Genomic DNA, 12,484 nt, shown 5'->3' with positions numbered 1-12,484 from the left:
GAAAAATAATAAAATACTAATTAGCATGTGAAATAGAACAAAAACTTCAGCTTCTAAGTCAAAATGAGAAATCTTATTTTTAAGCCAAAAACGTAATAACCAATTCAACTCACATAGATTCAAAAATCTAAAAAAAAATAAACAAAATAACTAGTAACATATTCAAATAATACAATATGATCACATAAAGTTTATTATAATAATGTGAGTATGGCTTACTAATTAGAAATGTTGATGTAATTTATCACATCAGTAGGGCAAAGATTAAAAAATGTATAATTATTAATATAAATGCCCCCAAAATAATGAAATTGTATCCAATTTCCACTGCTGGTTGTTTAAAAAATACAAAAATAGGAATGCAAGAAAAATAATATTTATCTCAAATAGCCAAAATCACACTTAATTTGGGAAGCACTAGAATCATTAGTTTTTATATTTCAGGTACATGGCACCTTTGCTTCTTTCATCACTATTATTTGATCTTGCTTGGAAAGTTTATGCAAATGAGTAAGATTAAGAAAAAGAAATGAAAGTTTCTTTTTTATGAAACTTTATTTATGAAACTTTATTTATGAAAGTTTCTTTAATTATGTAGAAAAATGAGTCAAACTAGAAGATTGGATGATTTTCCACCTAAGAAAATTTTAATTCAAAAGATATAAGAGCTAATAAGCAAATTCATTCAAGTGGCTTTTTTTTTTTTTTTTTTTTTTTTTTGTAGAGATGGGCATCTTGCTATGTTTTCCAGGCTGTTTTCTAACTCCTGGCCTCAAGCGGCCTCCTGCCTCAACCTTCCAAAGTGCTGGGATTACAGGTGTGAGCCACCATGCCCAGCTGAAGTGGTTTGTAACAAAATACTTACACAACAAGCACTACATTCCTACATAGCAGTAATTACACTAACTAAACAATATACTAGGAAAAGCATCAATTTCCAGTAGTACAAATGCTATGAAGTAATGAGAAATATTTTTAAATGTCCAGGAAAATGCAATACTTTACTAAGGAACATAAAGCTTTGAGTAAATGTAGAAGTATATCATGTTTCTTAAAGAAATATTACTATTTAAAAATATGTCAGCTGTGCATGGTGGCTCACACCTGTAATCTCAGTACTTTGGGAGGCCAAAGTGGAAGGGCTGCTTAAGTCTAGGAGTTTCAAATCAGCCTGGGCAACACAGTGAGACCATGTCTCTACAAAAAATTAGGTGAGTGTGGTGGTGTGTGTCTGTGGTCCCAGCTACTTCAGGAGGCTGAGGTGGGAGGACTGCTTGAGCCTGGGAGGTGTAGGCTGCAGTGAGCCATAATCCTGTGACTGTACTCCAGCCTGGGCAAAAGAGTGAGGCCCTGTTTCCAAAAATAAATAAAAATAAAACTATGTAATTTTCTACAAATTAATTTATAAATCTAATTTAATACTAATCAAAGGTCAAATGAGACACTGACAAAATGATTCTGATATTCATCTGAGAGTCTAAATTGATTAGATGAACCCTGAATATTTTGGAAACATATAAATAATAATGACTTGATCTATCAGACATAAAAACATTATAAAATTCTAATAACTAAAACAGGATAGTATTGGCATAGGAACTAAATGATGAATGGAACAAAATAACATTTTCCAAAAATATACCTCCAAATTTGGTATATAATAAAGGTGATAGTTCAGATCAGTGTTATAACTTAAAAGACATTGTCTGCTTAATGCAATGTGTGCCCACAGATTATTCACCTCATTTCAATAATGATCAGTGTAATGGTTAATATTGAGTGTCAACTTGATTGGATTGAAGGATGCAAAGTATTGATCCTGGGTGTATCCGTGAGCGTGTTGCCAAAGGAGATTAACATTTGAGTCAGTGGACTGGAAGAGGTAGACCTACCCTAAATCTGGGTGGGCATCACCTAATCAGCTGCCAACATGGCTAGAATAAAGCAGGCAGAAGAAAGTGGAAGAGCAGACTTGCTGAATCTTCCAGCTTCCATCTTTCTCCTCCCATGCTGAATGCTTCCTGCACTTGAACATCAGACTCCAAGTTCTTCAGCTTTTGGACTCTTGGACTTACACCAGTGATTTTCCAGGGGCTCTTGGGCCTTTGACCACAGACTGAAGGCCGCACTGTCGGCTTCCCTGCTTTTGAGGTTTTGAAACTTGGACCGGCTTTCTTGCTCCTCAGCTCATAGATGGCCTATTGTGGGACTTCACCTTGTGATCGTTTCCTAAGAAACTCCCCTTCATATATACATATATCCTATTAGTTCTGTCTCTTTAGAGAACCCTAATACAATCAGCATACCTTATGTTCCCTCTTGCTTTTCTTTTATTTTGCAGTATCATTTGAAAGAAAGTTGTAAATACCGTTTCACCTTAAATATTTCAGTATGCGTCTCCTAACAAAAAAAAAGGCATTCTATGTAATCATCATATACTTTTAATGCCTAAGAAAATTAACATTAATTATATAATATCTAAATGCAGGCCATATTGAAATATTCCCAATTGTATAAACACAATTTTATTAGTGGTTTTATTGGATTATTTCAGACCAGAATATATTCCACGTTCATATATTTCATTTGGTATTTTTGTTTCTGTCGTCTCTTTGGATCTAGTCGAGATACCCTACTTTTCTTTCATGACTTTGAATTTTTGATATCTTGTAAATTTTTGTTCTATAATCCTTTAAAGTCAGGTTTATTGAAGTATAATTTATGTAGTGTAAAATTCGTCTTTTATAGTGTATACTTTTATGAGTTTTTACAAATACATTCGGTGATGTAACCATCACAATTGAGATAAAGAACATTTCTAACTCCCCAAAAAGTTCCATTGTGCCTCTTTGTCGTAAACACTTTCCTCTTCTGCAAGATTCTGGCAACCACTGCTCTATTTTTTATCCCTACAGTTTTGCCTTTTTAGGAAAGTCATATAAAGGGAATCATACAGTATGTAGCCTTTTAAATCTGACTTTTTACTTTCCATATTTGTTTGAGATTTATCCATTGTGTGGATGTACCAAAATTTGTTTATCCATTTATAAGTGGAAAAATTTTTGGTGTTCAGGTTTTGACAATTGTGGATAAAACCTCTATAAATACTTGTATACAGGCTTTTGTGTAAACATATGTTTTCATTTCTCATTGGTAAACAGCTAGAATTGAGATTGGAGAATCATATTGTAACTGTATGTTAACTTGTATAAGAAACTAGCAACACGTTTTCCAAAGTGGCTGTACCATTCTACATTTCCATCATCAGTATATGAGAGCCCGGCTGGGTGTGGTGGCTCATGCCTATAACCCAGCACCTTGTGGGGCTGAGGCAGAAGGATCACTTGAGGCCAGGAGTTCAAAGCCAGCCTATGAGATTTTTAGTTGTTCCACATTCTTGTCAACACTTGCTATGTCAGTCTTTCATTTCGACATTCTAAATAGTTGTTTGATGGTGTCTCATTATGGCTTTAATTTGTATTACTCTCATGAACAATTATGTTGAACTCTATGTTTCTAGGTCAGGAAGGCATAGTTTTTAAGCTGACTGCTATTAGAAAGACTCTACCCCAGTGAAATATTAAAGTCATTTCTCCATTGTCTTTGCTTCCCCCTTTCAAGCCTTCTCTCTTTTGGCTGAGAAAATAAAACCAAGCCCCAGTGCTTGTCTCAGTCTACTCAGAAGGCTGACAGAATTTTCCTAACACTGATTTTTTTTTTTTTAACTTGTGTGGATTACGGTTTCACTACCAAAGGAAGAGAATGAGTTAGTTAGGAATCATTTGGAATTCCTTGAAAATTATTATTGATGGTAGCAGAAATGATGAGCTCTATTTCTGCCACCCTCACTTTCTCTTTCACACATATACACATACGAATACCTCACACAGTCTAAAAAATGGTGGCTTTTCAGAAAATGTATTCCATGCTCACGTATTATTCCAGAAACTGTTCTTTACCCCATAAACCCTCCCTTCAAAATTTCTTTTCTGAGTAAATATTTTCCAACTTGATCTTAGCAAATATTCCCTTTAATGTGCCTGAAAAGGATTAATTTTCTTCACAGACTACTCCCCAAAACTATATCCACAAGAAAAAACTATGATGCATATTTCAATATTGTTGAGGTGTACATAAAAATATAAAGGCACAGTCAGAAATGGGACATTTCAGGGGTGAGAGAAAGCTGGTAGGTAATGAAAGTAGACGACACAGTATGAAACAGGCAATGCAATTTAAAGTAGGTTTTGGGGTTAACTTCCCTTAGAATTAACTTCCTTTAGAAATAACACATTTTCTCGCAGTTCTTTATGGATTCTTGTCACTTTCCAATGAGTATGTGCTTTACAAAATTTTTTCAGTGAAGATTCTGACACTTTAGTCCTCTTAAGACCTCCAAAGTAAATTTTCCGCTTTTTTTTTATTTATAAGAAAGATGGGGAGGATATTACTTATCATCTCATGGCTGACATGGAAAACAGCTATATTAATTTTTTAAATAGAGGTCCTATGGATCCGCAGCACATGAAAACAGCACTTACCACTAATCTGCAGTTATGTTATCTATTGATAATTCAGCAGTGAACAGCTTTGATTTGTAGTGCAATAAAGATTCAAATTATTCAAATCGGATCCAATGCATTAAAGTTTAGAGATGTCAATTTTTACAAATGTTGAAGACAACAGGCAGGAAACATATTGATTTGCCAGGGAAAATCATTGGCAAAACAATGGGAATTTGGAAGAGTTCCTGCCTTAGTATCCTCCCCAAGACATACACACGCGCACACACACACACACACACACTCTCTCTCTCTCTCTCTCTCTCACTCTCTTCCAAAGTAAGACTTAAATGAAGATATAAAGCAGTTTTGAAAGAAAGGAAGTTAGCAAGGACAGCATACTACCCATGATAATGGTTCTCAAGCTTATAAAATGAATTGCCCTGGAGGGAGCAAAAGATCCTTACACCCAAATTTTACTCATTCCCATTTTTCAATTGAGAATGGGAGAGGTGACTCAGTGACAAGTGTTGCTGAACAAACAAATTTCAGGATACTATGTTTCAGGCCCAGCATGGTGGCTCATATCTGTAATCCCAACACTTTGCCAGGCTGAGGCAGGAGGAGCACTTGACTCTGTGAGTTCAAGACCAGCCTGGGCAACATAGTGAGGCCTTGTCTCTACAAATAATAATTAGTGAGGCATGGTGGTGCTTGCCTGTATTCCCAGCTACTCAGGAGGCTGAGGTGGGAGGATCGCTTGAGTCTAGGAAGTTGAGGTTGCAGTGAGCCATGATTGTGCCACTACCCACTTTAGCCTGGGTGACAGAGTGAGACCCTGTCTAAAAATAGAAAAAAAAGACGTTTCATCTGTTTTAACAACTGGGTATAGATAGCATTTTTAAATACCTGTCCCCTTAGCTTACTTAACATGTAGTTAGTAGGAAATAATGGAACCTAAATAATGGGCCCTAAGTATGGTTGATCCATTTGCATCACAACATACTGTAGGTATGACTGAACACACAATAACCTAAACATGATAAACAAACAATAACATATAACTAAAAAGCAGGTAGAACAGAATCAAAACCTAAGCCCACTCGATGTAACACTGGTGATATGTTGATAAAGTGTCCTGCCAGAAATTTAAGGGAGTTTATGTAATTTATGAGGCTACAGAGAAGAAAATTATCCACTCCCTGAGTGGTGACAAAAACCAATGCTTCATTACTTTCCTCAGGAGCAAAAAAAAAAGAAAAAAATCTAGGATTTTCTAAACCCAGCAGTATCAGATATATTAGATAGGTGAGAGCCACCTGCAGTGGCTCTGATGAGAGCTGATGAGAGTGATCTCTGCCTTACTATTCCTGCCACCCTTCCTCTGTTGCCCACCTGCCTCAGAAGGGATTACATATAACTTAAATAGTTATTTCCATCCCTCCAGTTTCTGGATTCTGGTTATAATAATTTTACCTCCAGATATAGGGAACGAAATAGGAAGGGGCAACCTGCTACTCATCAGACTCAGGGTAGAGCACGCAAGTTTGCGACATAGACATTTCGTTGTTACAGTAATACAACAAATTCTGAACACATGGAGTTTTGAAGGTGACTTGTCATTTCTGAGTCACTAAAAGTAGATTTAATTATCTGGCTATTGAGTGCAAGTATGTAACCATTTAAAAATTACATAATAAGGGCCGGGCATGGTGGCTCATGCCTGTAATCCCAGCACTTTGGAAGGCTGAGGTGGGTGGATCACCCAAGGTCAGGAGTTCGAGACCAGCCTGACCAACATGGAGAAACCCCGTGTCTACTAAAGATACAAAATTAGCCAGGTGTGGTGGTGTATGCCTGTAATCCCAGCTACTCGGGAGGCTGAGGCAGAAGAATAGCTTGAATCTGGGACAGGGAGGTTGCAGTGAGCAGAGCTCATGCCACTGCATTCCAACCTAGGCAACAAGAGCAAAATTCCATCTCAAAAAAAAATTATATAATAAGAAATACAAATGTTATTATATTTAGGAGGAGGCTGGGCGTGGTGGCTTACATCTGTAATCCCAGCATTTTTGGGAGGTGGGTGGATCATTTGAGGTCAGGGGTTTGAGACCAGCCTGGCCAATATGGTGAAACCCTGACTCTACTAAAAATACAAAAATTAGCTGGGTGTGGTGGCACATGCCTGTAATCCCAACTACTTGGGAGGCTGAGGCAGGAGAATTGCTTGAACCTGGGAGGCGGAGGTTTCAGTGAGCTGAGATAGCACCACTGCACTCCAGGCTGGGTGATGGAGTGAGACTCCATCTCAAAAAAAAGGAAAAAAAAAATAAATTTAGGAGGAAAAACATTTAATGTTAGGGAGACACATGTAATTTAATTCTTTTTTCTATAAGCACTATTTCTGTCAGTTGAAAATGAGAAAGTACTAATTATAGAATATAGACACACAGAATTGAAGGAATATAAATAGTTGAACATCTTTGTGTTATACTAATTCCATTTAAGGAAAAGATAAATATGTGAGTCTTAAGCAAAAGAAATAAGCCCATACCTTTGTCTCAATTATCTAATTTATGCAAAAGTGGGAGAACAACAAATAGTCTGTGCAGGTATTAACTTCTGATTAGTTGTTTCCTTTCATGAGGTTGAATTAATCTTTGAAGTTATGGATAATTGATCATTTGGTTTCTGCTATTAAAGCTACATCAAGTTTTGGTATCCATACGACTGTATTTGAAATACATGCTTTATTCCATGCAAAAACATTTGCATTTGATGCAAAAACTAATTACCAGAAATGAAGCGACTTAAAATAACACATTTATTATCTCGTAGTTCTGTAAGTCAGAAGTCCTGGCATGGGCTCAGCTGGGTTCTCTGCTCAGGTTCTCACCAGGCTGAAATCAAGGTGTCAGCCAAGCTGTGCTCCCTTCTGTAGTTCCGGGTATTCTTCCAAACTCATGTGGTTGTTTGCAGAATTAAGAATTCTGTAGGAAGGAAGGCCTGCTTTCTTGCTGACCATCAGCTAGGGGCTACTCTCAGTTCTTAGAGGCCACTTGCCATTTTCTGCCATATAGGCGTCACTACAACATGAAACTTTACTTCTTCGTGGCTAAAAGAAAAGCATCTGCTGTTGCTTTCAATCTCCCTGACTTCTCCTTGACCTTCTTTTTTTTTTTTTTTTTTTTGAAATGGAGTCTCGCTCTGTCACCAGGCTGGAGTGCAGTGGCATGATCTCGGCTCACTGCAACCTCCGCCTCCTGGGTTCAAGCAATTCTCCTGCCTCAGCCTCCTGAGTAGCTGGGACTACAGGCTACTTTTTTTTTTTTTGTATTTTAGTAGAGATGGTTTCACCATGTTGCCCAGGCTGGTCTCGAACTCCTGAGCTCAGGCAATCTGCCTGCCTCGGCCTCCCAAAGTGCTAGGATTACAGGTGTGAGCCACCACGCCCAGCCATTCCTTGACTCTCTTTTTAAGAGTTCACTTGATTACGTCAGGCCCACCTAGGATAATCTGCCTTTATTTATTTATTTGGTTCTTTTTGAGACAGGTTGTCTCTCACTCTGTCTCCCAGGTTCTGGAGTGCAGTGGTGCAAGATCATGGCTCACTGTGGCCTTGACCTCCTGGGCTCAAGCAACCCTTCCACCTCAGCCTCCAGATTAGCTGGGACTACAGGTGTGAGCTAACATGTCTGGCTAATTTTTAAATTTTTCGTAAAGATAAGGTCTCCCTGTGTTGCCTAAGCTGGTCTCGAACTCCTGGACTTAAGTGTTCTTCCTGTCTCAGCCTCCGAAAATCTGCCTTTAAAATTCAGTTGATTAACAAATTTAGGTGCTGGCAATTAGAGAGGAAACAAAGTAGGAATTAATTATGATGGGAATGATAGTCTACTAACACAGAAATACCACAATTGCGGACTGTGGTAACTGCTGTGAAGGAAATGAACAAGGGAGTGTAACACAGTGACTAGGGAAGAACTCTCATGACAGGAGGTGATATTAGGGCTGATATCATCTGGAAACTCAGAATGAATCAGTCAAGAGAAGAGCTTAGGGAAGAACAGGCCAGGCATCAGCTGAACTTTCATATCATGTCTGAAACAAATTACTCAGGAGTATAGATTGTCCTCCTGAAGGGAATTCTCTGGAAACTTGTTTTTCCCTATCATCTTTGGCCTTGAGTATTTCAGCAAAAACACAATATAATATGGAATTAAATTTACTGAACACCTGGGTGTTCCATGATTTCAAGATGCATAAGACAATGTCTTTCTAGGCCATCCGTCACATTTACCACAATTACTGGGATCAATGGCATGTGAACTTTGTTCTCCTTATGCGTCACTGGTGCTATACGATGTTTTAGCTATTTACCACAACCACCATTACCCAACTTCAAGCAGCATGAAAACCTTTTACACAAGGCTGTCTTTTTATAGGCAAATGTGAATTTCAAATTGAGTATAATCTATGTTAGCAAAGAAGAAAGAAAAACTTTTCTTTTTACCTGTTTTGCCACATTTTAAATTTATATACTGGTTTTCAGTGTGAATCTCAGTATGCCATAACTCAAATCTACCTCAGGTTGGGATATTATTCAAATATGTAACTGTTTTACATTATAGAATCCATTATTTCACCATAAGTTATTCATTGAAATAAATCATAAGAACAAGCAATTTGGGGGTTCATTTTCTCCCTATATTCATCATTCCCTTCCCTCTATCCAATTCAGAATTAAATCCTAACAACTCCACATCAGAAATGTTTCTCAATAACAACCTTACTTCATTATTCCCAGAATGCCTACATTCTTTTTTTTGTTTTGTTTTGCTTTTTGTTTTTTGAGATGGAGTTTTGCACTTATTGCCCAGGCTGGAGTGCAATGGCACAATCTCAGCTCACTGCAACCCCTGCCTCCCAGGCTCAAGTGATTCTCCTGCCTCAGCCTCCTGAGTAGCTGGGATTACAGACATGTGCCACCATGCCCAACTAATTTTTGTATTTTTAGTAGTGTGAGATTTCACCATGTTGGTCAGGCTGGACTTGAACTCCTGACCTCAGGTGATCTGCCCGCTTTGACTTCCCAAAGTGCTGGGATCAAAGGCGTGAGCCATCACACCCGGCCCTAAATTCATACTTTTAAGGCTTCTCTATGGACCCTTTGAACAACTTTAACTGGCCTTCCTTCTAAGAGGTTGCTTCTCCTCTAGACCGTCTTCTACACAGTAGCCTGATTATCTTCCCAAAAACTGAACAAAATCCCTGTCCTCATGGAGCCTGTGTTCTAATTGAACAAACCAAAAATTTTTAAAATGTGATGAGCTATAAAGAAAATAAAAACGGTAAGAGGAAAGGGCAAAGGAAGGATTAACTTTAGATAGGCTGGTGACATTTGATAATAACAAATGCTAATGCCCTCTAGCTAAAGAGCAGCAGGAAAACAACTAGATTCAAACCAAGGTGGGTTTAATGACTTGTTGCAGGGAGGCAGAGAGCAATGAGGAACGAAGTTGGGTGAGAGCACTCTCAGTAAGAGGTTATTGGTATTGTGAAAAACATTACAGGAATGAGCGTGTGTTAGGTGATTTTGGGGAAGTGTCAAGGTTTTGCTCTGGATTGGATGCTGGCAGGAAACAGGTGATCCTATAACTGAATATTTTAATATTTGCTATCTAGAAGGCAGGAAGAATGGGTCAAGGCTAAGGTTGTAATTGGCCAAGAAACAGTGGTCACTTATATTAACCAGAATGTTTGGTCATTTTTGTGGGTTAGAGACTGTTCTTGTATTTGCTGTGTTCAGACATGATTACGGAGGGGTCTTATTTTTGTCTTGCTATTGTAGTCATAAAGTGACTATAACTGATGTTGATGTTTTGTGAGACTGTTTATATTTGACAAAATAATGAGAACTGAGAATGCCAGGACAGCTGCCAGTACCACAAATGCCTAGCTAATAGTGCCAGTCCAGCTCCTGGCTGTCCGGGGTTGGTTTCCAGGGCAACTCCGCCCTCTCTGCCCCCCAACTAGCAAAGCCATCAGCTGCTACAACTGTCTCTATAATTCTAATTTATGACTCTTATTCATAATTCTGTATCTTTACCATTTACAACATTAGTATTATTATTTAGGGTACTGAGTTCCAAAACTCGTTACAGCTCTCCTGATAATAGTAGTAGCTTATTTAATCATTGATGAAATATACAAGACTCTCTCTGCTATTTGCTGTGGTAAAGAAATAAAAAGAAGGGTTAGAGATAATCCTGCCTCAAAGAATCTGAACTTTTTTCTGGGGAGAACTAGTGGTGTGATGATGGTGGGTGATGAGAACAGACATGCAAAATACCTCAACTATAAAAAACAAGTATCTTTTGTCAGCACAGAGTCCAACAGGTAGATCAAAGACAATTTGCTTGTGGTTGAATGGTTTAGGAACTGGGAGTAAGAAAACAAATATTGTAAATTTTAGCAACGACTTCAGAACTCCCAGTCAGTTGCTTCATCTCTAAAAATAAGTTGAAGTTGGATGGTATGTGTAGTTCTGATACATTTGCATGGTGCCAGGCTGTCTGTACAGGAATCACATGGGGAGCCTGTTATCAAGTAGCGATTCGAGGGCCCCGTATCCAGAAAGCATAAAACATCCTAAGTTTTTGAGATTCATCCATGCGTTTTTTCTTGTGTTGCTGAGTAGTATTTAATTAGATGAATATATCAGTTTATTAATCCATTCTCCCACTGATGGACATCTGAGCAGTTTATAGTTTTTGGTGACCATGAATAAAGTTGTTACGGACATTTTTGTACAAGTCTTTTTATCGATATATGCTTTTATTTCTCTGGATAAATATCTAGATGTGGGATTGCTGGCTCATAGGGCAGATGTGTATTTAACTTATATGAAATGGATAGGTCGCAGTTTTTTTTAAGAGACAGTGTTTCACTACGCTGCTCAAGATGGAGTACAGCGGCTATTCACATGCATAATCATAACAAACTGGGCTCAAGCGATCCTCACGCCTCACCAGCCCTGTTGTAGTTTGAATGATAGGTACCACCATATCTGGCTCTGACAGGTTCATATTTTTGACATAAAGTTACAAAACACTTTATAATACTCTTGCCTTTTGTGAAAGTGCAGCCTAGTAGAGATGTCAAAGGATCTGTAATAAGTCCTCAAGCACTGCTCTGGGGCCCTGGAAGATTCCCCTACAGGCAAATGTATGAAAGTTATGTGGATTATATGTGTACGTAAATGTAGTTCAGGCAATGCATTTGATAGTGAATAGCGTGTATGTCTGTGAAATCTTTTGACAAATATTTGCTTCTAGAATTCCACATCACTGTCATTAGGCTCTGAAAGGATCCCTGAATGTGACAGACTTAAGATTGGTCATTTCTGACAAAGAGGCCAGAATTAACAATTGTTTGACAGCATGTTTGAGAGCAGGCTGGGTGGGGCTGGCCACTATAGTGGAAATAGCAATGTAGGTTCCAACAGTGGTCTTCTCCAAGCCACTTGGCCTTGAATATTGCAATACTTCTTCCTCAAGCAGCTCTCTCAAGTTATCCTTAGCAGATTTTTTTTTTTTAAACACCTGCCACTTCTCTTCCACTCTTCAGCAGGTAACCAAGCTCTATCTGAAGGAAAACAGAAACCAAAAGGAACTCTTTCACCTTCCTGCTAGAAACATCCACCTATCTGTACCCATCCTTTATCTACCTTTCCTCATTCTCTGTAATCACAATGAAGAAAGTATCCTTCCTAAAGCACTCTCCATTCCACCTTCTCCTCTTATTTCTCTCATTAGAGTGGCTCATTCCCATGGTATTTGCCTCCTCTAATTTTTCGCTTGTGAAAGCTAACCTTTCCGCACCAGGTACCGCTCTAGCAGCTGCCCTAGCACTCTAGCCGCGATATAGTCAAACCTTCTAAAGGACTGCCTGCATAGCTATTTCCTCTTTCTTATCTGGATCAC

Source organism: Pongo pygmaeus, chromosome 4 (genome assembly GCF_028885625.2).
Source record: "Pongo pygmaeus isolate AG05252 chromosome 4, NHGRI_mPonPyg2-v2.0_pri, whole genome shotgun sequence".
Classification (NCBI taxonomy): Eukaryota; Metazoa; Chordata; class Mammalia; order Primates; family Hominidae; genus Pongo; species Pongo pygmaeus.
The sequence above is the reverse complement of the archived record's forward strand: the minus strand, read 5'-3'. Positions refer to the sequence as shown.